Raw genomic sequence first — 25,689 nt, 5'->3', positions numbered from 1 at the left:
TCCTGTTGCACTTAAAATAAAACTCCGACTCTTTCCCTGATCTAAAAGTTTATGGGTGACCTGGATCTACTTACTTCTCTGACCTCATCACACACGCCTCTTCCCCCAGCTCACTCCAGCTCTCTCTTCTCACTCTTGCCAAGCTCATCTCTGCCTTAGGCCTTATCTGGAGAATTCCTTTCCCAGATTTTGTTTACCTTATGGCTGCTTCTTGTCATTCAGTTCTCAGACCAAATGTTACCTGGTCAGAGAGGGATTCCCTGACCATATAATCTAAGGTAGCCAACCCCTAGTCACTACCGTATAAGCCTGTCTTATTTTAATCAGAGCCCATAACAATAAGAAATTATCTTTTGGTTGATTTACTCATTTATGTCTGATGCCTTTATGAAAACATAAGCTCCATGAAGCATGGATTATATCATTCTTGTTCACTTTATTATCCTCAGCACTTAGAATAGTACCTAAAACATAATAGGTATTCAATAAAAATATTTTAAAATAATAAATGAATGGAGTATTTCCTGCTTATATATACATAGAAAACACAGGCTTTCAGAAAAAATATAAAACCTCTACTCCAAAAAAGATTAATCATTGTTTTTAAAGCACCCTAAAAATCTTAAAAATCTAAAAGCAAAAGGATTATATAAATATGGAATATAGCAATCATTAGTATGACTATTGGTTATCAGGTTTCAATTGTTATTCCAGATTGTCTAGGGCTATAAGATCTAAAATTCCTTCCAATTCCAAACTTCCTTAATACCATGAATTTCATTATCCCAGACTGAGTCATTTGTAGCTCCACAGTGTTAAAGTAATAATAGGCTAGTTAATAAAATAATGTAATGACAACAAAAGCAAGAAGTTGATGTCACTCTTTTCTTTGATTTGCAGAGGTCCTCTAGATGGCAGACTGAAAGGCAGCTGATTTCTGAGTCAGGCAAAGTCCATCATAGTTATGGATACTTCAAGTCAAATCAGAAAAATGTGCCATCCGCGGTTACCCATGAAATATATATTGATAGATACTGCCAGGCAAGGAGGAGGGAGAAAAAGGTGTGCCAGCAAGGATATGTGACTGTGTTGTCTTACCAGGACAAAAAGGAATGAAGCCTGAAAGATTTAGTCCTTCAGAGTGACAACTTTGAGAGCTTGCTGTGATTTATTTGACAAGGAAGAGGAGGGTGACTCCCCTCCTCTACAGAATCAGCTCCTTGATTATAAACACTCAATAACTTTCCGGTTGAAAATGCATTTTCCCTCTTGCCTATACATTTCTGATGCCTGCTTTATTATTTCCTATTAGGAAATGCTATTTAATTCCGTCCACAGCTTGGCGACCTTTGTGTGGCTTCCCCATTTAGGAAATTTACAAGTAAATCACCAAGAAGTATGTACACATACACTTATAAAATATACATGTGCTTGTAAATGAAAATGCACCAAAAGGAAAAAAAAGAAACAAAGCTACGTGCACTGCAAAACCCAGGCATATGTGCATAAGAGGTGGGAGGCAGGTGTTTGGGAAATCTTCACACCATCCCAATATTTTTCTAATGGTTTCCATTTTCAATGCAAGGGAGAATTTGGAAAATATTAGCCACTGTGGTGTGATCTGAGCGGTGACATGTAGCTGGCAACGTTGTGGGTGGTATCCCCCCCTTTTTTCCTCTAACAAAGAAATAGGGTGAGTTTATTAAAGCATAAATGCCATTTTCATCCTGCAATGTTAACTGTGTGGCTGAGATCCCTGAGGTACAGAGGCAGTCAAAGCAAACAGCTGTGCCACCTACTTGCAACAGTTGTACGCCCACCACACGGCACTGAGGGGAGGAGCAGGTCAAAGAGAGCCATAAAGAGGATGGGGAACCTCGCTTAGCTTGCTCCACGTTAGCCCGAGGGAAAATCCTACCCTTCGGAGGGTAGGTATTTTGTGTGTGGCTCAGAGCACTGAGCATTCTCTTGCAACTTGTCTCCTATAAACCACCTACTGAATTTTTATATTCTACAGTCACATAGACCAAAACAGTGTTTAGCAAATTAACAGAAAGCTAAATAAAAGACATATCACCCAACCTAGCAGGCAGCTTGTCAATGATCCTGAGTGGGGGGTGGCAGTAACTGTTTTGGTGGCAAGTGGTTGCTTCGCCATCCAAGTCTCTTTCTGGGGTTTAGGAAGAACGAGAGCTCTGGCCAAGCTGTTATTAGGTTATCTTTGCAGAGCCTAAGGGTGGCCCCATGCCTGCCTGTATCAACAAAGGGTGCAGTGGAAGAGCTCATGCAGAAGGAAACTGAGCACCGCTTTGCAAACATTCCAGGGCAAAGAGCTCTGCTCTCTCTCTCAGCTGCCTCCTCAGCCTGTGAGAGGTGGTGGAGAGAATACTATCACACACCGTCAACATCCCAGGGCAACCTTCGTCTCAATCTTTTCTGTGCTTAAGAGAAATTTGATCTTTCTCCCTTCCATGAAACTCTCTCCTACCTTGATTTCCTGGATACCATTCTCTCCTCCTTTCCCTTAATCACCTTCACAACTCTTCTTTCTCAACAGGGCTGCTCTCAGACATTGGTGCTGTTCCAGTTTCTTTATTATGTCCTCTTCCCACTTGATAACACTTTTCTTGGGCAATTCCCTTCTCACCCATGAATTACACTTCCATCTTTACACTAACGACTCCAAATCTTTATTTCCCCAATGTTGCTTTGACCCATATATATACACAACTGCTTAGTAAATATCGCTACTGGACAGTAGAGGCCACAGAATTTCTGTATCAGAGAGGTTTAGAAACAGTACTCTAAAGGGAAGGGGAGGGCTGGGCTTGTCTTGAAACTACCTTTGCATAGCATAAACTGTTTTTACTACAACTGTGTACATCATTGGAGTAGCCAACTAGAAGGTTAATTGAAACTATGAGGAGGCTATGACCCACAAGCCACCCTTTGGTACCACCACTGACATTTTTATGTCCCATATATAGGCTAAGTATTCTTTATCTGATATGCTTGGGTCCAGAAGTATTTTGGATTTTGAATATTTTCAGATTTTGTAATATCTGCATTATACTTACTAGTTCAGTCTCCCTAATGTGAAAACCTGAAATCCATGAGCATTTTCTTTGAGCATCATGTCGGTGCTCAAAAGTTTCAGATTTTGGTGCATCTTTCACATTTTGGATTTTCAGGTTAGGGATACTCAACCTGTATATCCAAAACTCAATACAAACAAATCCAAATCCCTCATTCCATTTCCCCTGTCCCAGGAAATGTTACCCTCATCTACCCAGTCATCCAAACCCCAAAATGGGCATATCTTTACATTTCTGAGTATCTCCTCAACACCCTCCCTCTAACATTTACCCTGGGTCATGAAATCTGGGGTCAAACTCAGTACTTTTTTCAGGGCCCTGCCCATCTAACCCAGCCTTCAACCTCCAGGGGCTTGGCCCTGGGTCTACCCTTGGCTGGCAACTAGCTGGACTCTTGCTCCAAATCAGAAAATTATCCTGAACCACAATGATTCCTTTCATATATATATATATATATATATACACATATATACATATTTATATTTTTTTTTGAGACAGAGTCTCACTCTGTTGCCCAGGCTGTAGTGCAGAGTGCAATGGCGCAATCTCGACTCACTGCAATCCCTTCCTCCCAGGTTCAAGCGATTCTCCTGCCTCAGTCTCCCAAGTAGCTGGGATTACAGGAGCGCACCACCATGCCAGGCTAATTTTTGTATTTTTGGTGGAGACAGGGTTTCACCATGTTGGCCAGGCTGGTCTCGAACTCCTGATGTCAAGTGTTCCACCTGCCTCAGCCTCCCAAAGTGCTGGGATTACAGGCGTTAGCCACTGTGCCCAGCCTGATTCCTTTCCTTTCATGTGATTGTAAGTATCATCACTGCCCAGAGAATTTTGCTACTGTGTCCTGCTCATTAGATTAAATGTTCTTGGGTACTGACCTTAGTCTAGAAGAAGCATCATTCTAGACACTGTCAAATGAACTGCTGACCACTCCCTTCAAGGGCCAGCTCTACAGATATGTCCGTCCAAGCTTTTTTTCCTTTCATACTGGCTCCCACTGAAGTCCCAGTATGTTCCTCAGCCAAGCTAGCTTCTCAGAGTTTTAACAGGCTATATTAGTCAAGATAGGATAGGCTGTCCTGCTGTAACAAAATGTAACGCAACAAAGGCTTAATTCTTTCTCATGTCAGAGGCTGAAGTGGATCAGATAGTAGTTGTCCTACATAACACCTTTTCAGATGGCAAATCGAGGATCCAGGATGCCTTCGCTTTGCAATTCTATTGTCTGAAATACTTGTTCCCAAAATTGCCAAAGCAGGAAAAGTGAAAGCATGGAGAAGGTATATTCCCTCTTAACTGCCTCAGACCAGAATTGACATGGCACTTCTATATGCATTCTATTGCTAAGAATTAGCCACATGACCCAACTACCTGCCTTGGGGCTGGGAAGTATAGAAGACTTGGATGTTTGATGAGCTCTAATAAATATTATTTCTGATATGGTTTGGCTGTGTCTCCACCCAAATCTCATCTTGCATTATAGCTCCCATAATTCTCATGTGTTGTGGGAGGGATCTGGTGGGAGATAATTGAATCATGGGGGCGGTTTCCCCCATCCTGTTCTTGTGGTAGTAAATAAGCCTCACGAGATCTGACGGTTTTATAAGAGGAAACCCCTTTCGCTTGGTTCTCTCATTTCTCTCTTGCCTGTCACCAAGTAAGACATGGCTTTCACCTTCTGCCATGATTGTGAGGCCTCCCCAGCCACATGGCACTGTGAGTCCATTAAACCTCTTTTTCTTTATAAATTACCCAGTCTCGGGTTATGTCTTTATCAGCAGCATGAAAACAGACTAATACAATTTCATAATTATTTCAAGAAGCTAAATATTATCTCCGGGGCCTGAAAGAGATAAAAACAACTTAGGTTGATCTGAGAGTCATAGTCATCTATATCATAACAGTTGGGCAAGTAAAACAGAAGGCTGCTTTGAGGATACCTCCATATGCAACTCATGCTTGGAAACTACTTAGAAGGCTAACTGACATAGACAGAGTCTGCTTCAGTAGATGTTCCTGATAATGAAATAATGCCTTGTTTATATTTAGGGTGAGACTGAGTAATTGGTGGCTGTCTGACAAACCAGCAGAAACCATACAGACATTCTGAAAAGTTCATTAAAAATACACATTTAAATATACCAAAATTACTTGTGACTCTTTTCCCGCCTGCAACATAATTAAATAAAGCTTTATCTGACCATTTTACTTGTATGCATTAGGAACTCCAACCAATGTTCTCTTCTTCCCAAGACTTTAATATGCCCTTATCTGTTTGTACTAATTGAGTTTTCTCATACTGCCACATGAGCAGTAGCTAAAAGAAGATGAAAAGTCAGATCTGATATGCCTACGGGATGGTGCTAGGGTTCCTAAAGATCTCTGAGTGACCTCAGATCTTTGGGGCCTCAGATTCAAAATCAGAGGTTTGAAAATCTCATGCCTTCATACTAGATGATCACATCCATACACACACATATATATTAAAAAAAAAAGACCTCAAATATTCATAAGGGCCAGATGACTGCATGAATGAGTGGAACAGCCTAGGTGGAAAGCACACAAACCGTCAAGCTCTGCCTAATTCTAGTGAGCAGCAGTGGTTCTCAAATGTAAGCATGCATCAGAATCACCTGGGTGGCTTATTAAACAGAGACTGCTGGGCCCCACCCCCAGAGTTTCTAACAAGTTCCTAGTTAATACTGATGCTGCTGGTCTAGGAACTATGTTTGGGAACAACTGGTTAAGAAGAAGGTGGGCTCATGGGATTGTCAAATCTTTCACTTTTTCAAGAGAAACTGGAAATTTGGATCGACATGTGAAATCTCCCCATTTAAAAAATCTTGGCAATAAGTTCAAAATTATTTTTAAAACACTGTGAGGCAGAGTGTCTAGGCTGGATTTTGCCCTTCATCTGCCTGTTCATAACTCTACCATAAGCCTTTGATCAAGAAATGACAAGCACACACACACACACACACACAAACACACACGTCTTTGTATGGGAAGGTGACTTCTTTAATTTAGCACCCAGCTTTTGAGGACATATCAGCCAGGCAGAGGAGCCAAATAAGTTTAGTGATACATGAACGAGCAAGTCTTAATGTCCTCTCATTCTTCCTTCCTATCCAACAGGTGACTTTGTCCTCTGTCACCCTAAAAGCTGCATTTGCCTTAAAGTGGATTACAACCCTTATAATTATATTAGCCTGACATTCCCAAAGTAAGCCTCATAAACCCTTTTAAATGTTGCCAAAAAAACATATACTTGAAAGACATGGATCTCATTTGGATCAATTTTTTTAAATAGGAACTCCAGGAATTTCCACCTAACACATCTTATGCACAGGTTTCTATAATGCTAAGTTCTGTGTAATTTCACAGGCAACAATTGGGCACTCTTGATGTGCCAGATGCTGTATGGGTATTGATGGTGCAGTGATGTACAGCCCCTGACAGCTCTGTCCAGCTCTGGGTTCTATGACATCTAGACTTGGAAAGTTGGGAGGGCAAGGAGCAGAGAAGAGGGATGCATGCAGACGTAACTCCAGGCTTCATCTGTTTTATATGCATTTGGGTTCCACTAAAGAATTTATTGGGAAAAAAGGTCCCTCTGGGTAAAAATTTGACCACTCATTTAGACAATGATTAAACATATCAAATATTATTTTTGTTCCTTCACTTAGATGGATCCAAACTCTCTGGACCATTCAATTTCTTTCAAGATGGTTTAAACTTTGAAGGCCAAACCATGCAAAATAATTGTTTCTAATGTGGAAAAACCTGGGCTATTATTCTGACTATTCTTACCAGGCTGTATAAAAATAGAACAGAATTACTTTTATTCCATTTGGGAGATGGAGAACACAAAATTGTGATAGGCACATCTAGCTTGATGCTATCAGGATATATATTAATACACTTGCTCCAGGCAGAAAGTTCAAATAGGTTATGATTGTAATATGCATTTGGAGTGTTTGATTCAAGTAGTCCCAGGATTACCCTCGCATAGGATTCCTAACTCCTAGACCTATTCTTGTGCCTAACTTAGGGGGGAAATTGCCATGATATATATCTAAGAACATGTTGTGGCAAAATGTTTAATGAGTGAAAATGCTGTCTTGTCTTTTAAAAAGGTAGTTTGATTAGTTCAATCTGAATTATAGAGTTCTAAATTACATTGCTCTTTTTCATCCATTAAAATACATAATTTCTGAATAATGTTAGTTTTTATCTATTCTTTCCTCTAGATAAAACAACAGAGACTGAAGAAAAGGCAACTCTGGTAAGATTATGGAGTTTACATTCACAACTAGGTATTCTTATTACCTCTGCCTCAACATGTCTACACTCTTGTTTTAAGCAGAGAAATCTGCCCTTCATTGAAGTAACTCTGCTGAGGTGATAAGAGCACTGCAAGCAATATCTTTAAAACCAAGAGTCAAGTGAGTGAGTGGAGGGGAAACAACTGCATCAGCAAGTGTAGAGTTCAGGGAATGTCTGAGAATAAATGAGCTGTCAGCCCTTTATACTTTTCAATATCAGAGACCAGTTGCTTTGTGCAGATGGAACTGTCTCTTGCTGCAGCCCTCCCTCTTGGGCATGAGACAGAGAACACCTCCCAATTCCCTGGAGATATACATTAGGAGGTGTGCTCCTAACTGAAGGAAGAACCAAAAGAATGGAAAAGGGCAGACTTTGGAAAGCTACAGTCAGAGGAATGAAGTTCCCTGAGGTTTGGAAGAGACACTGTATGAGTCACTGAGGCTGTTCTGATTGTATACAAGTTGGAGGAGAAGAAAACAGTGTCTATTGTCATCAGAAGATGTCCAAGGAGAAAAATCATAATTTGTAATGAATCTTTAATCTATTTAAAGTAATTAAAGATCTACTCCATATGTGAGAGCCGGGCCTTTGTCTCTTTACTCTCCTAATTAGTCCCCTCACTGCCTGGTACTGGCTTTACCTACAGCAGATTTTGTTCTTCTCTTCTGCCTTTTTGATCACTGCGGTGCTCATGATACCTCCTAGAATTTGCTTCCCCGAAATGATGAAAGGATGTTGCTTTTGGCACACCTCCAATTGTCTACTTGCTTCAAATCAGTTCCTTTTTTCTTCCCTTCAAACTCCTACCCCCAATTCTTCTGTTTGATGAGTCAGCTAACATCTCCCCCAACATGGCTGTTAAACCTCCACCTTCTTAGATGTAGGAGAATACACTTAGACAGATAAGATATTGACGGCATTTTAAGGCAAAGAACTGAAACAGATCAAGAAAATACACGTCAATTTGGCAATTTCAAAATATCAAAATATAAAAGGCACACACCCCCGTTTGATTCAGCAATCCCACTTCTAAGAATTCATCCTACAGATAGAATTACAATGTGCTCAGAGACGTATGTATAATATATTGCAGTGTCTTGGCAATCTCAAAATTGGAAACAAGTAAAATGTCTATTACTAGGGGACTCTTTAGATAAACTCTGCTACTACCATACAGTGGAAAATTGTGCAATCGTTAAAAAGACTGGGGCTGCTCTCTCTGAAATAATTTGGGATGATCTTCAGGACATGTAGTCAAATGAGAAAAGCAAGGAGTGGAACAGTATGTAAATAATAATAATGATAATTATTTTAAAATAATTTATTTTTTAATAATTTCTTATTTAAAAATAATGTATTTAAAAATAAAAGTTTTCACAAAGCATGTTGCCTAAATGGCCTGCATTCGAATCATTAAGAGGGAGGGGAATGCAGATTCCCAGGCCCTTGCTCCAGACATCCTGATTCAGAAGAGGTGGAATGAGGGCAGAATATGCAATTTTAACAAGTTTCTCTGGTGATTCTAATGTACACAAAAAATTTGAAAAATTCTGCCTAGGGTTTGCTGATGGCTCTACTAAGTGCCAAGTGTTTAGGGAAGGTTTATGTCAAAAGTCCTTGCGATTGTCTTCCATATAGACTTTGGTTTCTTTTGCAAGATAAACCTTTAATTGACTGCTAAAATGTTATCAAGTTATTGATGAAAGGAGTCTGTATGTATTGCCATGTCTCTGTTTCTCTTTTTTTCCCCTAATCTTAGTGGGGGAGAAAAGGAAAAAAAAAATCACACTGTTCTAAGGGGCTACAAAGACATTTGAAATAGCCTTCTTCCCCGTGGGCATGCTGTTTATAAGTCTTCATATTTCATATCCAGTAGAAATTGTCTGCCTTCCTCTGGACCTTGTTTTTGTTTGCTTGTTTTTTGTTTCTTTGTTTTTTGAGACGGAGTCTCGCACTGTCACCTAGGCTGAAGCACAATGGCACAATCTCGGCTCACTGCAACCTCCTTCTCCCGGGTTCAAGCAATTCTCCTGCCTCAGCCTCCCAAGTGGCTGGAATTACAGGCGCCCGCCACCACGCCTGGCTAAATTTTTGTATTTTTAGTAGAGACGGGGTTTCACTATGTTGGCCAGGCTGGTCGCAAACTCCTGACCAGGTGATCCGCCCGCCTCGGCCTCCCAAAGTGCTGGGATTACAGGCATGAGCCACCACACCAGGCCTAGACCTTGTTTTTGATCTATCACTTGATCTTTGTTTGGTAGGTCTCTGAATAACTACAGTTTTCCCTTATATATATAGTCACAAACTTAGATTAGAGGCTGTCAAATCCAGTTGTACATCGTAACTACCTGGGGATCTCACCTCAAACAGACTGTCCTGGAGCTTAGGAATATACATATATTTTGTAAGCCTCCCAGGTGATTCAAAAACATAATGTATGTTCAAGGAATATCTCAGAATACAAAAGAAAATTGTGTATTTCCCAGGGTTGTTCTCTGGGAAATAGGAGCAGGAGGCTAGGGTGGAAAGTGGGAAGAGACTTCCATTTCACTTTTTGAAGTATTTGAACTTTTGAAACATGTGAGTGAATCACTTCCACAAAAGCAAATACATTAATTGACAATAAATTAAGTAATTAATATGACCCACAGAAAGCAGCATCATAAATAAGGCTTTTCTCACCATGATGGAGCCAAGATTTGATTGACTTCTGCCAGTCTAATGCTCCACATAATACTTTCACTGTTTCTGATTAAACCCTTCAACTGACTGCAACAAGTGTATACTGAGCTAGGAGTATCCTTAACACCAGTAAATGTCTGACATGCTAAGAATAGAGAATCTCAATCTGTGCTCCCTAAAAATCACAGCCTGAGATTGGGTGCTTTATTTGGAAGGCATAGTCCCAGGATAGGGAGAGTGAGGGAAAAGGGAAGTGAGACAGAGGAAGTTGGAAGAAATCCCAGGTAATATATTACTGTGTGGGCCACAGCTTCAAGAGAAGCCTTGAAAAGGACACTGCCGGTTGCTTGGTAGATAAGGGACATATCCAGACAGGCTTTGCAGAGAAACCACTCTCAGAAAGCCCATCAGGGAGAGGAAAGAGAGAGAATTTATCTGCTCACCTCCCTCCTGTCTCCATCTCCGATCTTCAAAGTTTGAGCCATAGGGAGTTAACGCCCCTGCGCTCTGGGCCAAATCATCTGCCCCCTTCAGCAGCCACTCAGGAAGCCAGATCTTACATGGTGTTTCCTCCGCATTCAGAAGTGGTGGGAGGAGTCAGAGAGACTGGGCCAACAGCCTTCAGCCTCAGGCAACAGGACCCTATAGGCCCACAGGGAGTCTGGTAGCTATGGCAGCAGCTGAGACAGAGCAAGTGAGTTGAGGTTCAGCAGGCAGATTAAGCCAAATGAATCTGATGAGACCAGAGAGATGTGTCTGCTACAAGGAGCAAGAAACTTTTCTGCGGCCAGGCGCGGTGGCTCACGCCTGTAATCCCAGCACTTTGGGAGGCCGAGGCGGGCAGATCACGAGGTCAGGAGATTGAGACCATCCTGGTTAACACGGTGAAACCCCGTCTTTACTAAAAATACAAAAAATTAGCTGGGCATGGTGGCGGGCACCTGTAGTCCCAGCTACTCGGGAGGCTGAGGCAAGAGAATGGCGTGAACCTGGGAGGCGGAGCTTGCAGTGAGCCGAGATCACGCAACTGCACTCCAGCCTGGGCAACAGAGCGAGACTTTATCTCAAAAAAAAAAAAAGAAAAGAAAAACAGAAGAAACTTTTTTGCCCACAAGGAGTGTTGCCTTAAGAAAGAAACTGACACACCTCATAAAAATGAAAGTATCAAAAACTTTTAAAGAGATTTGCTCTCTATCAGTTAGCTTTCAGTGAGTCATAAACCACTCTGAAATATAGGAGCTTAAAACAAGAACCATTTTATTATTGGTCACAAGTCTGTGTGTTGATTGAGGTCTGAACGAACTAGAACAGCCTCTCTCTAATGTTTGGAGGTAGGGATGGCTGTCAACCACTGTTGGCTGTCAGCTGAGGAATTTCTCACCCTCCAGTAGGCAGGTGAGCCAGGCTTTTTCACATGATGGTGATTACAGAGGAAAGTTCCCAAGGGTAGCAAGAAGGGGCAAAACACACTGCACTGGTTCTTTTCATGTCTCCCCTTGCTGATGTCCCATTGGGGAAAGCAAGTTAGGTGGCCAAGATGAAATCTGAAGGATGAGAAGACAGAATTCTTCTCTTGGATAGAAGTGGCAAAGTTAGTTTGCAAAAGGGTATGCATAGAGGGGTGGGAGGAATTTGTGGCCATTTTGCAATCTACCACAAACTATCAAGTACCCTGATAACTAGAAGTGTTCTCTTCATCAATACCTTTCCTAAGCAGGAATGAAGAAGATAGTTTTCTGATCACCTTTAGCACTGCCAGGTTAATTTCCTTATTTATCTACACTGACTATTTGGGGTGTTTTCACAAAGAGACAGAAATCCTAAAGATAGCAGGCAGCTCTCACCCTTCTTCACAAGCCTTGAAAATTCACAATTCAGTCATTCAACCAGATGTTCACAACGCATGACCTCATGTTGAACTCCTTAGCAATAAAGAGTTTACAGGATGATTATTTACATCAGTATTATTACTTATGCTCATTCTTACTGATGGAATAACTAACATTCTGGCAATTTGCACAGAATTTTATGAGAAATCTATTGCAGTCAACCTAAAATGACTAAGATGCCATAGCTACTAAGAACGCTGCTCCTTTTCATTCTGTTAAGAGAAAATAAGAATCGTTTTGATGCTCAATAGCTAGGCAAATACCTCAAGGTTTACCATCACCTTGAGAAGATTTGGTAAGGTTAACACACTAAACAAAATCATTCCTTCTAGGCACTAATTTCTCTTCAATCCAGGTAAACTGCTCCCAATTGCTCAAGCCACAGCTTCATGGTTTGAGAAGTCAGGCATCCTATATGTGGTTCACTAAATCACAGAAGATATATCTCACTCTTAAGCACCTTATTACTCTTAACCTTAAAAACGACTATTCATTAAATAATTATTTAAAATAATCATTTATCCTTAATTGCTACAACTGAAGTGATACAAATTTAAAACACAATTTAAGATCACTCCTAGGAATAATTAGTTACCTAAATAATGATTACTAACTGATGTGGTTTCTCACATTTTTAGAACTTTGGCCTTAAGCAGAATAATTTCACCCAAGTATCCAATTTTGAGATAACTTCTAGGGCAGTTTTCACAAAGTATGTTGCCTAAATGGCCTGCATTCGAATCATTAAGAGGGAGGGGGAATGCAGATTCCCAGGCCCTTGCTCCAGACATCCTGATTCAGAAGAGGTGGAACGAGGGCAGAATATGCAATTTTAACAAGCTTCTCTGGTGATTCTGATGTACACAAAAAATTTGAAAAATTCCGCCTAGGGTTTGCTGATGGCTCTAGTAAGTGCCAAGTGTTTAGGGAAGGTTTATGTCAAAAGTCCTTGTGATTGTCTTCCATATAGACTTTGCTTTCTTTTGCAAGGTAAACCTTTAATTGACTGCTAAAAAGTTATCAAGTTATTGATGAAAGGAGCCTGTATGTATTGCCATGTCTCTTTGTTTCTCTTTTTTTCCCCTAATCTTAGTGGGGGAGAAAAGGAAAAAAAAATTACTCTGTTCTAAGGGGCTACAAAGACATTTGAAATAGCCTTCTTTCCCGTGGGCACGCTGTTTATAAGTCTTCATATTTCGTATCCAGTAGAAATTGTCTGCCTTCCTTTGGACTTTGTTTTTTTGTTTCTTTGTTTTTGTTTTGAGACGGAGTCTCGCACTGTCACCCAGGCTGGAGTGCAATGGCGCAATCTCGGCTCACTGCAACCTCCTTCTCCCGGGTTCAAGCAATTCTCCTGCCTCAGCCTCCTGAGCAGCTGGGATTATAGGCGCCGCCACCTCGCCTGGCTAATTTTTTGTATTTTTAGTAGAGACAGGGTTTCACTATGTTGGCCAGGCTGGTCTCAAACTCCTGACCTCACGATCCGCCTGACTTGGCCTCCCAAAGTGCTGGGATTACAGGAATGAGCTACCACACCCAGCCTAGACCTTGTTTTTGATCCATCACTTGATCTTTGTTTGGTAGGTCTCTGAATAACTACAGTTTTCCTTTATATATATAGTCACAAACTTAGATTAGAGGCTGTCAAATCCAGTTGTACATCGTAACTGCCCGGGGATCTCACCTCAAACAGACTGTCCTGGAGCTTAGGAATGTATATTTTATAAGCCTCCCAGCTGATTCAAAAATATAATCAGATTTGATAATATACTTAAATCCAATCCTGTTCTAAAAACTAATACTAAAAATTACATATGATGAGCTCACAACAAAATGATTTATAATGATTTCTCCAGTAAGATATTTTGGCTCATACAGCCACTCCAAAATCCAGACATAGAAAGTTATATCAAACAAAGGATATACAGCTCAAGATTTCAAATGAATTTCTAACACATTCTTCACAAGTTAAATTCACATTCCATCAGGAGTAAGAAAAAGAAGGAAAACATTATTTTCTAGGACTCTACCCTTAGCAATAACATTATCTTCTACCTTCTCAAGGTATCAGGTATGTTCATAGATTTTGTAATCAAACCACCCTAATCTCTCATTTACTTTTTCTATTGAATTGTGGAAAGTATTCAAATTCTCTCAGCCAATTTCCTTATCAGTAAAATAAAGATTTTACTCTCAAAACCTGCTAGGAATCTTTTGGTTGCCAGAAGCAGAAAATCCAATTCAACTTAAATATGAAAAGAAGTTATTGGCTAAAAAACCTAAAAGTCATATAGGCTTTAATTGAGGCTTAATCTAGCTGATCAGTGAAATCAACAATGTTCCAGTTTCTTTCTCTTTTTCTTTATTAACTTCTTTGGTGTTACTTTTACCCAAGGCTGCCCCCACTAAGCAGCTTCCATGCTTCCGCATTAATATTTCACATGATGGGTATGTCTCTCCAGATATTTCTACAGAAGACCCAGGATCCCCCAGAAAATTTCTCTGAGATCTAACTGGTTCAAATTGGGTCACATGATCATCCCTGAACTAGTCACTCTTGCCTGGAGAATGGGATTTGCCACTTAACTTAAGTCAGTCAGGGAACATCCTGGAGATGAGGATGAGATCTATTTCCCTCAAAGCACAGCGAATATCCACAGGGTAGAAATGAAAATCTGGGTGCTCTTATTAACAAAAAGGGAGAGAGAATCTGGGCGGCCTAAAACAGTGAATATACACTACCCTTCTACATAAGGATTTGTAAAGATTACATAAAGTAATCTGTATAAAACATTAATGGCTGGCACACACTCAATAAAAGTTTACTATTATTATTACTACCCTCAGCATCCATTAATGAACTCAATGTCTGGTAATGTTATTAAGGCCTGAATATTACCCAGAATCTACGGGCATCTACTTCTTATCTGTGGAAATGAAGGAAGGGATGTCATGCTTAAATTCCACCGAAGCATGCTTTTCTTAAACACATACGGTTAACAGTAAATTGTTCAGAATGACAAGGTATGAAAATTCTAGGAAAAACCTATTTCTTGGCCTTACCTTCTCATAAAGCCACCTCTCACCACCAGAAAGGACACTTTTATACTACCTCTAGACATACAATTATAGAGTTCCACCTGTCAAGATTGCATTCTGCAGGTACCATGAAAATGAGACTTGCACAACAGAGACTTATGTTGACTTTTACATCCTGTTCTTATAGGCAAAGAAGGTGAAGAACTGATCCAATGTAGTCAAAATCCTAACTTCTGAAGTGCACTGTCGACTGGTTGTGGTGGCTCATGCCTGTAATCCCAGCACTTTGGGAGGCCAAGGCAGGTGAGGCAGATTGCTTGAGCCCAGGAGTTCAAGACCAGCCTGGGCAACAGGACAAAACCCTGTCTCTACAAAAAATACAAAAATTAGCCAAGTGTGGTGTTGTGCACCTGTAGTCCCCACTACTTGGGAGGCTGAGGTGGGAGGATGGCTTGAGCCTAGGAGGCAGAGGTTGCAGTGAATGCAGTGAGCTGAGACTGTGGCACTACACTCCAGCCTGACCCTGTTGAGAAAAAAAAAAGAATGTCTTTGTTATCCATTCCTTTTCATTGTGTTTTTACACTATAATGAAGAGGATGGAGTATGAGTTGATGAAGGCAGGAAATGAGGGGGAAATTTAGACAAGTCATGACTATTGAAGACCAAATATTCTGCTTAGCTGGCCCATTGAAACCAAAACAAATCTACAACTACACTGAATTAGAAAAAAACAGAAATTCCTACCTGGATCCTCAGGGTATCTCTATGCACATTCTCTGCTCCAGCCAATTTGGACCTATTTTTTCTAGAAGAGACTTAACTGGGTGGCAAGGTGTGAATTATATTCTTCTGCAATTAAGTTAACCACAACTAGGGCCCTAGCCTACATACACCTTGGTCATTTATTCTGGTTGACAAGAGAGTGACTAAAAAGAAACAATTCTTGTGTCTGTTGCTGGCACCCCCAAGGGCTTGCTGTGTGGTTTTCACAAAAATTCCTTCATCTCTGTTTGCCTTTGTTCTGTCAGCCACAAAATGAGACAGCCTTCTCACACACGAAATTATTTCCAAACAGAACATTCTAAATCAGTACTTCTCAACTGGTTGTACAATAGCAAAATCCAAGAAGGCTTTTAAAATTTTAGAGGCTGGGGCCTCATCCCAGAACTGCTAAATAAACATATCTAAGGGAGAAACACACACACGCATACATATAAAATATTTTCACCTCTATGTCCATTTCAGATAAACATATTCATGGTTATAAATCACTATAAATATAATATAAAGGGCCCATGTGTTATAAAAATGTACATTCCATAAAAGAGAAATTCTATACATTTCTTATTTAACTCCTCTTAAAAATGAGCTAATCTGCTTTTAAATTCTTTTACTTTACTGCCTTCCTAAAATGGCTAAAAATGCATTGAGAGCACAAATGGAGAATTCTAGAATTAAATTCTATGTAAAAAGATAAAAGCAATCACAGGAAGGATGTACCTTATTTACACGTTGCCGATAAGGTTATATACCTATCATAGAGGTGATATCACTTTACAAATGAAGACATAAAAAACAGTAAGTAGGCTGTGTTTTCTCTTATTGGACTATATAAAATTCAGAAGAGCAGGCTTTTTTTAGGAAAATCATATTCTTTTCATCAGAAAGAGAAAGCTGCTAAGACCAAAGAAAGAAAAAGAAAAAGAAAAGCAAGGGCATTAATTCTGACCTCCTAATTTAATCCAGATCTATAGTCATCCGGAGGGGAAAATAGTTTTTAAATTAGTTACAAGGTGTGAAATGAGATAATTTCATTTCACAAAGCTTTACCTAGACCACAACGAAAGGGGAACCCCAAAACGGGGGGAGGTGGAAATCTTTACCAACATTATTTAATGATGTGCTACACTTTAGAGAGAGAAAAGGCATAAAGAAGTAATGATTATTTCTTGAATCAACGTACTAGTTACTGTGTACATGAAAATTCTATCTTTTGGCCTGGTCTAAATTATCCACCCAGGTTTTTGCAAGCAAATTAGGAACAGATAAGTCATAAAAAATCAAATGACTATAGGCAAATATATTTTGACATGTACTCTTACAGTGAAAAATTAGAACACTTTCCCAAAAGATTTCTTTATATTTAAGACCCCAGTTAGCCTCTCATATTCCAATCAGAAGAAAAGTCCTAGAGAAGAATGGCGACAATGTTATCTTCACCCATCTACTTTATCAGTTTAAAGAAAAGCAGCAAAGGTATATTCAACATATTGCAAATATTTATCACCATGCACTGGTGCGACTATTCATTCTTCTCTTTGGTCAACTAATCACTGTGTTTTATCATCCAGCCTATGACTTAAATCTATCCAGCAAGAATTAAGCAAAGATAGAGGAGCAGGCACAAAATAGAAAAGACAACTGAGGAAGAGTATATAAAATGTGACATTCCTGGAATAAAGAAGAGGATGGTCGTAGAGCATCATCTAGGTCATGTAAAACACTAGGTCAGCATTTCCCTAAATATGTTTCCTAGAATACTTGTCCCACGAGAGGCTCCACTAATAATAGGCTCTGTGGCCAAATGAGTTTGAGAAATATTGCATACTGTATCTCCCTGACCTCTCTTGCAGGTTTGCAATACACATTAGCACAAAAAGACTCGGGGAAGTCCTTCAGAAGACTGATTTACTTAGATTAAACCAAGTTACTCACAAATTTATTAAACTATGGAACATTTTATGTGTATCCCGGAACCTATAAATAGTTCATGGAGTTGGTATTCTGTAGAACACCTAGAAACTGCTTGAGGCAGCAACATAAGACTAGTGGTTGAAGGTAACCCAGAAAAAAAATAATGCTTCAGAGATTAGCCAACAGGAGGGATTCTCATTGTTTTTCATTTCTCTGACAGACTAGGACATGTACATGGAAGGAAAGGGGCAATGCCATGTTCTCAAATGAGACTCCGTGCATGAGATGAGTGCACCATTGAAAATTCAACAATTCTCAAACTGAATTAAACTATAAGAAGAAGACAGAAATGATAAGGACACCACACCATCAACTACTTTAGTAGACAAAATAGTTTTTCTGGTAGACAACCATGTCTAACAGAAATGTCAGAGTACTAATGTATGTTTGCATCTGGGATGTACCAGGCTTTGGGTGGTTCACTCTACATAGCTAATCTTAATCTCTGATTCATCATGACAATTCTAGTAAGTAAACATTATTATTCATATTCAAACATGGGGAAACAGAGCTTCAAGCAGAGTAAGTGAACTTTCACTACCTTTTGATGTATTTGGGGAAGATGGAAGAATGTGGATAGGAAGAGATAGTAAGAATACTAGAAAAAAAGGAAGGAAAGGCCCTACCTTTGTGTAAGGAGGGATGAAAACACTCATCATCTACTTAGGAAGGCAGCAAGGCTACAGAGGTTGTGGAGAAGTCATCCTGAAGCCCACCTCAGTGAGGGCTTTTGCAATGCACTGGTATAGCATCACTGGGTCTAAGTAATCCACATACAGAAGATGCTTATGCTACATAATGAGTTAATCTCAAATGTTTTCCTGCAGTGTCACTCTCAAATCTTCTGTTTTATTAGTGAGTCAAAAGAATAGTAAACAAAAAAAATTCAAGACTTTCCAAAATTCATAACAAATCAAGAACAAACCCAGGATTCAATGGCTGATGAGATACTGGGCATGAAATCAACTGGATTAGGTGGTGAGTCTAGGAGATTTGAGGAGCAAAGAAGAACACATCTATGACAGACAAAGTAATCAAGAGAGTAAGTAGAGGAAGAGAAAAGCAATAAAAGAAAAGATGGCACAAGTAAGCAAGATGATATTTGTCTATATTCAATCTCCTTGAAATAGTATGCCTAAGGACAGTCATTACTGAATGAACCCTGTCTCCATTTATTCTTAGTAAGGAACATATCTTATGCTGCCTCTTTTAGTCATATTATCAATAGATTTTGGTGTTTTAGCAAGTTACAGTTTCAGCTGTTGGAAAATTCAGAGATCTTTTGGTTACATAGGAGAGAAAATCCTGCTAAAAATGGCATAAGCTAATAAAATAAAATGTAATTACTTCACTGAAAAGTTCAAGAAAGAATGGCTGTTGGCCTAGTTAACCCCAGGAGCTCATGGCTCAAATTATGTTGTCAGCTTTCTCTCTCTCTCTCTCTCTCTACTTGTTTCTTCCTCTGTCAGTCTGTCTTCTGTGTTGGTGTCTTTCTCAAGCAAGTCTTCTGACAGGAGGCCTCAGACAGCCCCAGCTCCCATTATTCCTACAGCTATGAAATGAAGTGAAAAAAAAAAAAGAAGGTTCTCTCTCTTAAAAATACTAACCAAATTCCTGGCATTGAGTCCCATTGCACCAGCTTCAGGAACTGCTCATCCCTGCACCAAGCACAATGTCCAGGAAATGGGATATGCTGATTGGTCACATGTGCTCCCCTGGAGCTGAGACGTTGGTCAGCACCTCCCAGAGTCATAGACTAAAGGTAGAGAACAGATTTTCTCCAAAGCAAAGGAGGAGAATGGGTGCCAAGGGCACAAAAATAACAGATGTCCACTACAGAAGACCAATGTAGTCATTTTAAATTTCATAAGGCTCAAATTTAAGGCACTTGGGCCTCAATATCAGTTATCTATCTATCTATCTATCTATCTATATAAACACTGTGGAAACATAAAGAATGAAGCAATTTGTTATCCTCGGGAGGGGGCAAAGGAAGCTGTGCGAGTCTTCACAGAGGATGTGCTCTTTGATCTGGGGCTTGAAGGAGGAGCAGGATCATGGCAGAGGTTATTTGTGCTCACAAAATATGCATGTGCTCCCCAACAGTTCTCAGCCTCCTTTGCATTTAGGTTGGAATCACGTGACTAGTTCTGGCCAATTGGCTTTGAATGGAAGTGACAAGTTTCCATGGTTAGATTGGAACCATGTGACTGGTTCTGGCGAATGGGCTTTGAATGGAAGTGACATGGGCAAAGGTCATTAAAAGCTGTATGCCTCATCCATTTCTCTTATCCCCTCTGGCAGAGTCTGAGGAAGTTGTGTGTTGAAATAGTAGGGCCTCAAGATGGAATCCTTGGGTTACTGCATGAAAGAGAGTCACCCAGTAAGGACACCCAACTCACATGGATCTTTGCATGAGTGAGAAAATCTCTGTTGTGATAAGTTACTGAGATTTAGGATTAAGGAAAGATCACCATACAATAAGATGTCTTTTCTGTTTCTGGACTTTAGTCAGAAATTTTGTTTCTTTGTGAAAAAATGACCCCCCCTCAAGAGAAACAAGTAACAGTGTTTGCAGCTATTTTAGTCCATATGTGCTGTTACGACAGAATACATCAGACTGGGTAACTTATAAACATCAGTAATTTATTTTTCCTAGTTCTAGAGTCTGGGAAGTTCAAAATCAAGGTACTAGATAGCAGGGTCAGTGTCTTATAAAAACTTCTCCCTGTTTCTTGGTGGCATCTCGTTGCTGTATCCTCTGGAGGGGAGGAATGCTGTGTCCTCATGTGGGGGAAGTAATGGAAATGCAAGAGAGTACTCCCTTCAACCCCAAGCCCTTTTATAAAGGTACTAATCCCATTCATGAGGGTGCAGCCCTCATGACTTAATCACCTCACAAAAGCCACACCTCTTAATACTATTGCATTGATGATTGAGTTTCAACATGAATTTTGGAAGAGACACCATTGTTCAAATCATAGCTGTGGGCAATTCAAAAAAAAAGTAGGGATTCTAAGCTTAAACATGTTAAAGTTTACAGTGAGTTAACAGTATTAATTTTCTTAAGAATGGTTTCATTTATTTAGTTATATATCTTATTCATCAGCTACGGCTGTGAAACCAATCTGTCAAAAACTCATTGGCTTAAAACCACATTTGCTAACTAACCCTTAGGCATCTGAAGGTTGGCTGGGGGTTGGATGATCTAAGCATCTCTGCTCTGCATATCCTTCTTCCTCCTTAAACCAGTGAATGAGATATCCAGGTTATTTTCTTATGATGGGATAGGCACATGAAAGCAAATGAAAATGCACAAGGCCTTCCCAGGCCTAGGCCCAGAACTGATACACTGTCACGTCTTGTGCCATTAGCCAAAGCAAAGTCACATGGCCAAGCCCAAGTCGAAGGATGAGAAAATGCATTCTACCCATGACAAACAATGAAAGTGGTATGAATCTCAGGAAAGTAAAGATTCGGGACTAATAATTCCATTTACCCCTTAGGTATTTCACATCATGACATCAGAACTCATGGAGGTGTCTGAAGACATCTATAAGGCCATGCTATGATTGTCCTGTACTATGAATTCAAAGATAACTACCTCCAAGCTTCAGAATTGTGCTCATTTGGGACATTCAAAAGCCACAAGCACCTCTCTCAACCTCTCTGGCCTTCTGTGTCCACCAACATGCTTTCTTACGTTATGGACTGCAGGAGTAGTTTGGTAGATCCCCCACAGATCAGAAGTCTGTGTCTGTGTCTTTATTTACCCTGGTGACAAGCAAGGAGATGTAAATAGGCCATAAGGAAAGCTGCTTTTTCATTTGCACTACTTCATTCGTTTTGTATTTATAAGATATACAGCCCGGGAAAGCTATAAATAAGAGGCTAGAAACAGCTTGAGGGGCTGGTGATGGAATCACAAATCACCAGAGTTACATCTTCATTGGTACTCTGATGTAGAACCTTTATAATTGCCAAAATATATTTATCTCTGCTCAGGCTACAAAATTTGTATATCACAAGCTAGAACTAAGTGACCTCAACTTTCCTAAAATTTCTATGAAGTTTCATATTGATCAGCCCAAATCTGGGCTGGAGTGGATGCTACTATTTCTTGTCTTGCCCAAGGCAAAATTAGCCATTCTGGTGCTTCTGCTTATATGTGTTTGCACGTGTCCTTTTTCTGCTTTTATCTTTATATAACATGCCCAAGTAAGCCAGAAAACGATAGGAGAGTTTAAACCCATTAATCTACTTACCCCGATATAAATTCTTACCAATTGAGTTCCTTCATAATTTATAGTATAAAGTGGGAAAATATGGGGAAGTAGAAGGTGTTGACTCAGAAACATCTCACTTAAAATGCACCTAAGATTATCTGAAACTAATTCATTTACCTTCTTCATTAGAGAAAAAAAAAATGAACTTTCAGATAATCAAGCTGATGTTGTGGATTTGAAAGAATGAGTCGCACATTTTGTTGTAAAGGGAAGTCTGGATGCCAGAAGATTTGATTTGGTAGAAGAAAGGAGTCAGAGGGCTCTGAATGGATAAAATCTGGATATGGCTCCCTAGTGGGGCACAGAGAGAAGTAGGGGCAGACTTGTGGCTAGAAAGAACAATCAACAAAAAATAAAATCTTCTGAGGGCAGAGACAATTTTACTTTCTTCACAATGTTGGTCAGGCCTCCTCCTGAAAACTGGCTTCATACAGAGCCAGCACTTACTGGACAGGTGCTCTGAGCCAGGCATGATGCTAAGTGTGGGACATGCCTCATCTTATTCACTTTTCACAGTGGCTATTATTATGCCATTTCAGATCAGAAAACTAAGGCTTGGGAGAGAGTGAGTGACTTGCCCAAAGTCCCACAGCTAGTACATGGCAATGGGTGGAAGGTGAAAATGGGCAGGAGGATTTAACCAAAGCAGTCTGACTCTTACCTCAAGAATATGACCACTGTCCTACATTTCCATAATTCTCTTTAAAGAAATGAATGGACCTGGCCATCGAAGTGCTGAGAAAGAGGACAAAAAAAAAAAAAAAAAAAAGCAAACAATGGCAGCAACAACAACAACAAAAATAAAAATCCAACAAATAATGAGAGAAAAATAATGCTAAACATGGAGTCAGGAAACCAATGGTTTAGTCCTGGCTCTGCCTTAATTATTTGAAAGACAAGACACACGTCCTCTGGGCTCCAATATCTCACACAAAATGTTTACAAACAGCATAATGGGATGTTAACAGAGATGTTTTGTTGCCCAAAACTTGGTGACAAGCCACATAGTAGAGGACAAAGAGGGGTCAAGTACCCCACATTCTAAAGATAATCATAAATGATTTGGTCTAGATATCTACACCAGGGATTACTAAAAGGCAGGCAAACGGGCTTTGCTACCTCCAATTATCACCTGTAAAATGCTGTCAGTGTTCCACCCACATCTCCTTGGCATTTACCATTTCCACATACTCCTTCAGCTTTCTACAAAAAGAACCTACACATTTCTGCCTATGAGTTTTCTCCATCAACAGGAGCATGTTCAGCCTGTGCACAAAACAGCCTAGAAGTACAGACAGTCATTTCTTCTAGGACCAGCCCTTAACCAAGAATGGAAAGGAATTGTTAGAAAAATAAACTAGCTTCCTTCCCTTCAGGAAATATCTCCATGAATTTTCACCTGCTTTTTTTCTCATTCTGAAATGTCACCTTATATACTTGGGAAACTCCTTAAATTAGTCATAATAGGATTGACAAACTTGTAATTACAAGTAACCCTAAATCTAAGTAACTGTATTATACTGCAGTATATAGTAACCATAGTCATACTGCCATGCAGAAATACCCTAGACTGGATAATTTATAAAGAAAAAAAGAGGTTTAATGAACTCACAGTTTCACATGGCTGGGGAGGCCTCACAATCATGGCAGAAGGTGAAGGAGGAGCAAAGCCATGTCTTACATGACACCATGCAAGAGATTGTGTGCAGGGGAACTGCCCTTTATAAAACCATCAGATCTCATGAGACTTATTCACTATCATGAGAACAGCATGGGAAAAACTCACCCCCATGATTCAATTACCACCCACAGTTTCCCTCCAACAACACATGGGGATAATGGGAGCTACAATTCAAGATGAGATTTGGGTAGGGGCACAGCCAAACCATATCAGAAACTTAAAAAAAAATCTCAGTATCTTACCACAACAGAGATTTTCTCACTCATGCAAAGTTCAATGTGAGTTGAGTGTCTTTACTGGGTGGCTCTCTTCCATACAGTAATCCAAGGATCTCATCTCAAGGCTCTGCTATTTCAACACACAGCTTCCACAGACTCTGCCAAAGTGGAAAAGATAAATGGATGAGGTACACTGGCTTTACTTTTGTCTAGAAGCTTGTCACTTCCATTCAAAGTCCATTGGCCAAAACTAGTCACATGGTTCCAATCTAACAGCAAAGGAGGCTGGGAACTGTAGGTGAGCACATGCATATTTTGCAAGTGCAAATCACCTCTCTCACAACCCTATTCCTCCTTCAAGCCCCAGCTCAAAGATCACCTCCTCTGTGAAGACTTGCATAGCTTCTCTTGCCTTCTGAGGAGAACAAATTGCTTCATCTTTTATGTTTCCACAGTGCTTTGATACACATCTCTGATTTAGGCTTCTCAGATTACCTTTAATTTTGCTCTTCTATTATTTTGTGATCCCTGCAAAGGGGAAAAGCATGCTTGTTTCTTTTTCTAACCCCCATCACAGTGCCAGGGAAGTAACTAGGATTTAATAAATGCTTAGTGAATGACTGAATAAATGAATGAATGATGGCTTAATAAATAGATACAATCTTGTGAATTTCCTGCCATGTCTAATCATTGGGTGTGCAATCAACATCTCTAAGAAGCCATCCTTGACTCTTCTGATGTGGAAATGCTCCTTGACTACATTTCTCCTTCTGGGAATGGCAAGAAACCAAAGTCAGGGAAATAGCAGATAACAGTAAAACCCAGGATCAGGAGCCTTGAATTAGTACTGCAGGACTCAGATGCCAAACGCAGGTCAGGAATAAAAACTGGACCTCCAGGCATTAACACACTCTCCAGGCTGTCTGCGCTGCTTCCCACTCCCCCACCAAATACATAGTGTGCCCAGCTCAAAGCCCCTAGGGCAGCTGGCATTTCCAAGCCTACCATCCAAAACTTCATAAGAAGACATGAGCTGAGCTGAGCTGATCCCCGACTGGCAAGAATAAATGAAGAAACTGGAGATTTCTCAGCTGAGGAGCCTTTGAGAAAAGGAAAAATTTAAGCTTCCTAAAATTCACCACTCTTGCCATATGCTGTGACTTTTCCATTCATACCAGCAATTGTGGGAATTTCAGCTTCTGAATATAACATTGAGAAATTAACTAAGAGTTTATAAATAAGTCCTGACTCAGAGCAGAGCCCTTGTTAATGTTCTTGAAGCCTGTGGGATCTAATGCCCCAGCCAAGGCCCTTGGAGAGTCCCTGCTGGGCCCTCCTGCCCTTCTGTGACCTTGTTACTGCCCACCTTGCCCTTTCTATGATATCAGACCTGATACTCTCCCAAATTCTCAGCTTGTCCTAATAGTCAAAACAGATCGTGCCAAGACAATAACTGGGAGAAGGATGTAGAGGATGGGAATGTGAGAAGTAGAATAAAAAGTTAAAAGCAGAGGATAGTGCTTTGTGCTCTGGCCAAAGCAGGGCCACCCCCAGCATGTGTGGTGCCTCTGACTATATAAGCAATTTGAGTCACCCAGAATTCCTATGTCAGCACCATTCTGGCAGCCTGGCCTCACCTGACCCTGCAAAAGATATACCACACTCTCTAGTATGAGCAATCATCTTGCCAGGGTGCTCTCCTAGAACCAAGCCCCCAGA

The 25,689-nt window shown here is 40.2% G+C and overlaps 1 long non-coding RNA gene across 1 annotated transcript in view; it reads right to left on the bottom strand.

Moving 5' to 3' along the window:
• Positions 1-24,116, bottom strand: part of LOC129491356 (uncharacterized) — a 219,412-nt gene extending 195,296 nt beyond the window's left edge. The window contains exon 1 of the long non-coding RNA XR_008660526.2: positions 23,995-24,116. This is a non-coding gene — a long non-coding RNA (uncharacterized lncRNA). The remainder of the gene's footprint in view (positions 1-23,994) is intronic.
• Positions 24,117-25,689: the final 1,573 nt, after the last annotated feature.

The sequence above is a fragment of the Symphalangus syndactylus genome, chromosome 10 (genome assembly GCF_028878055.3).
Source record: "Symphalangus syndactylus isolate Jambi chromosome 10, NHGRI_mSymSyn1-v2.1_pri, whole genome shotgun sequence".
In the NCBI taxonomy this organism is placed as follows: domain Eukaryota; kingdom Metazoa; phylum Chordata; class Mammalia; order Primates; family Hylobatidae; genus Symphalangus; species Symphalangus syndactylus.
This window is presented reverse-complemented; position numbering and strand designations above follow the sequence as displayed.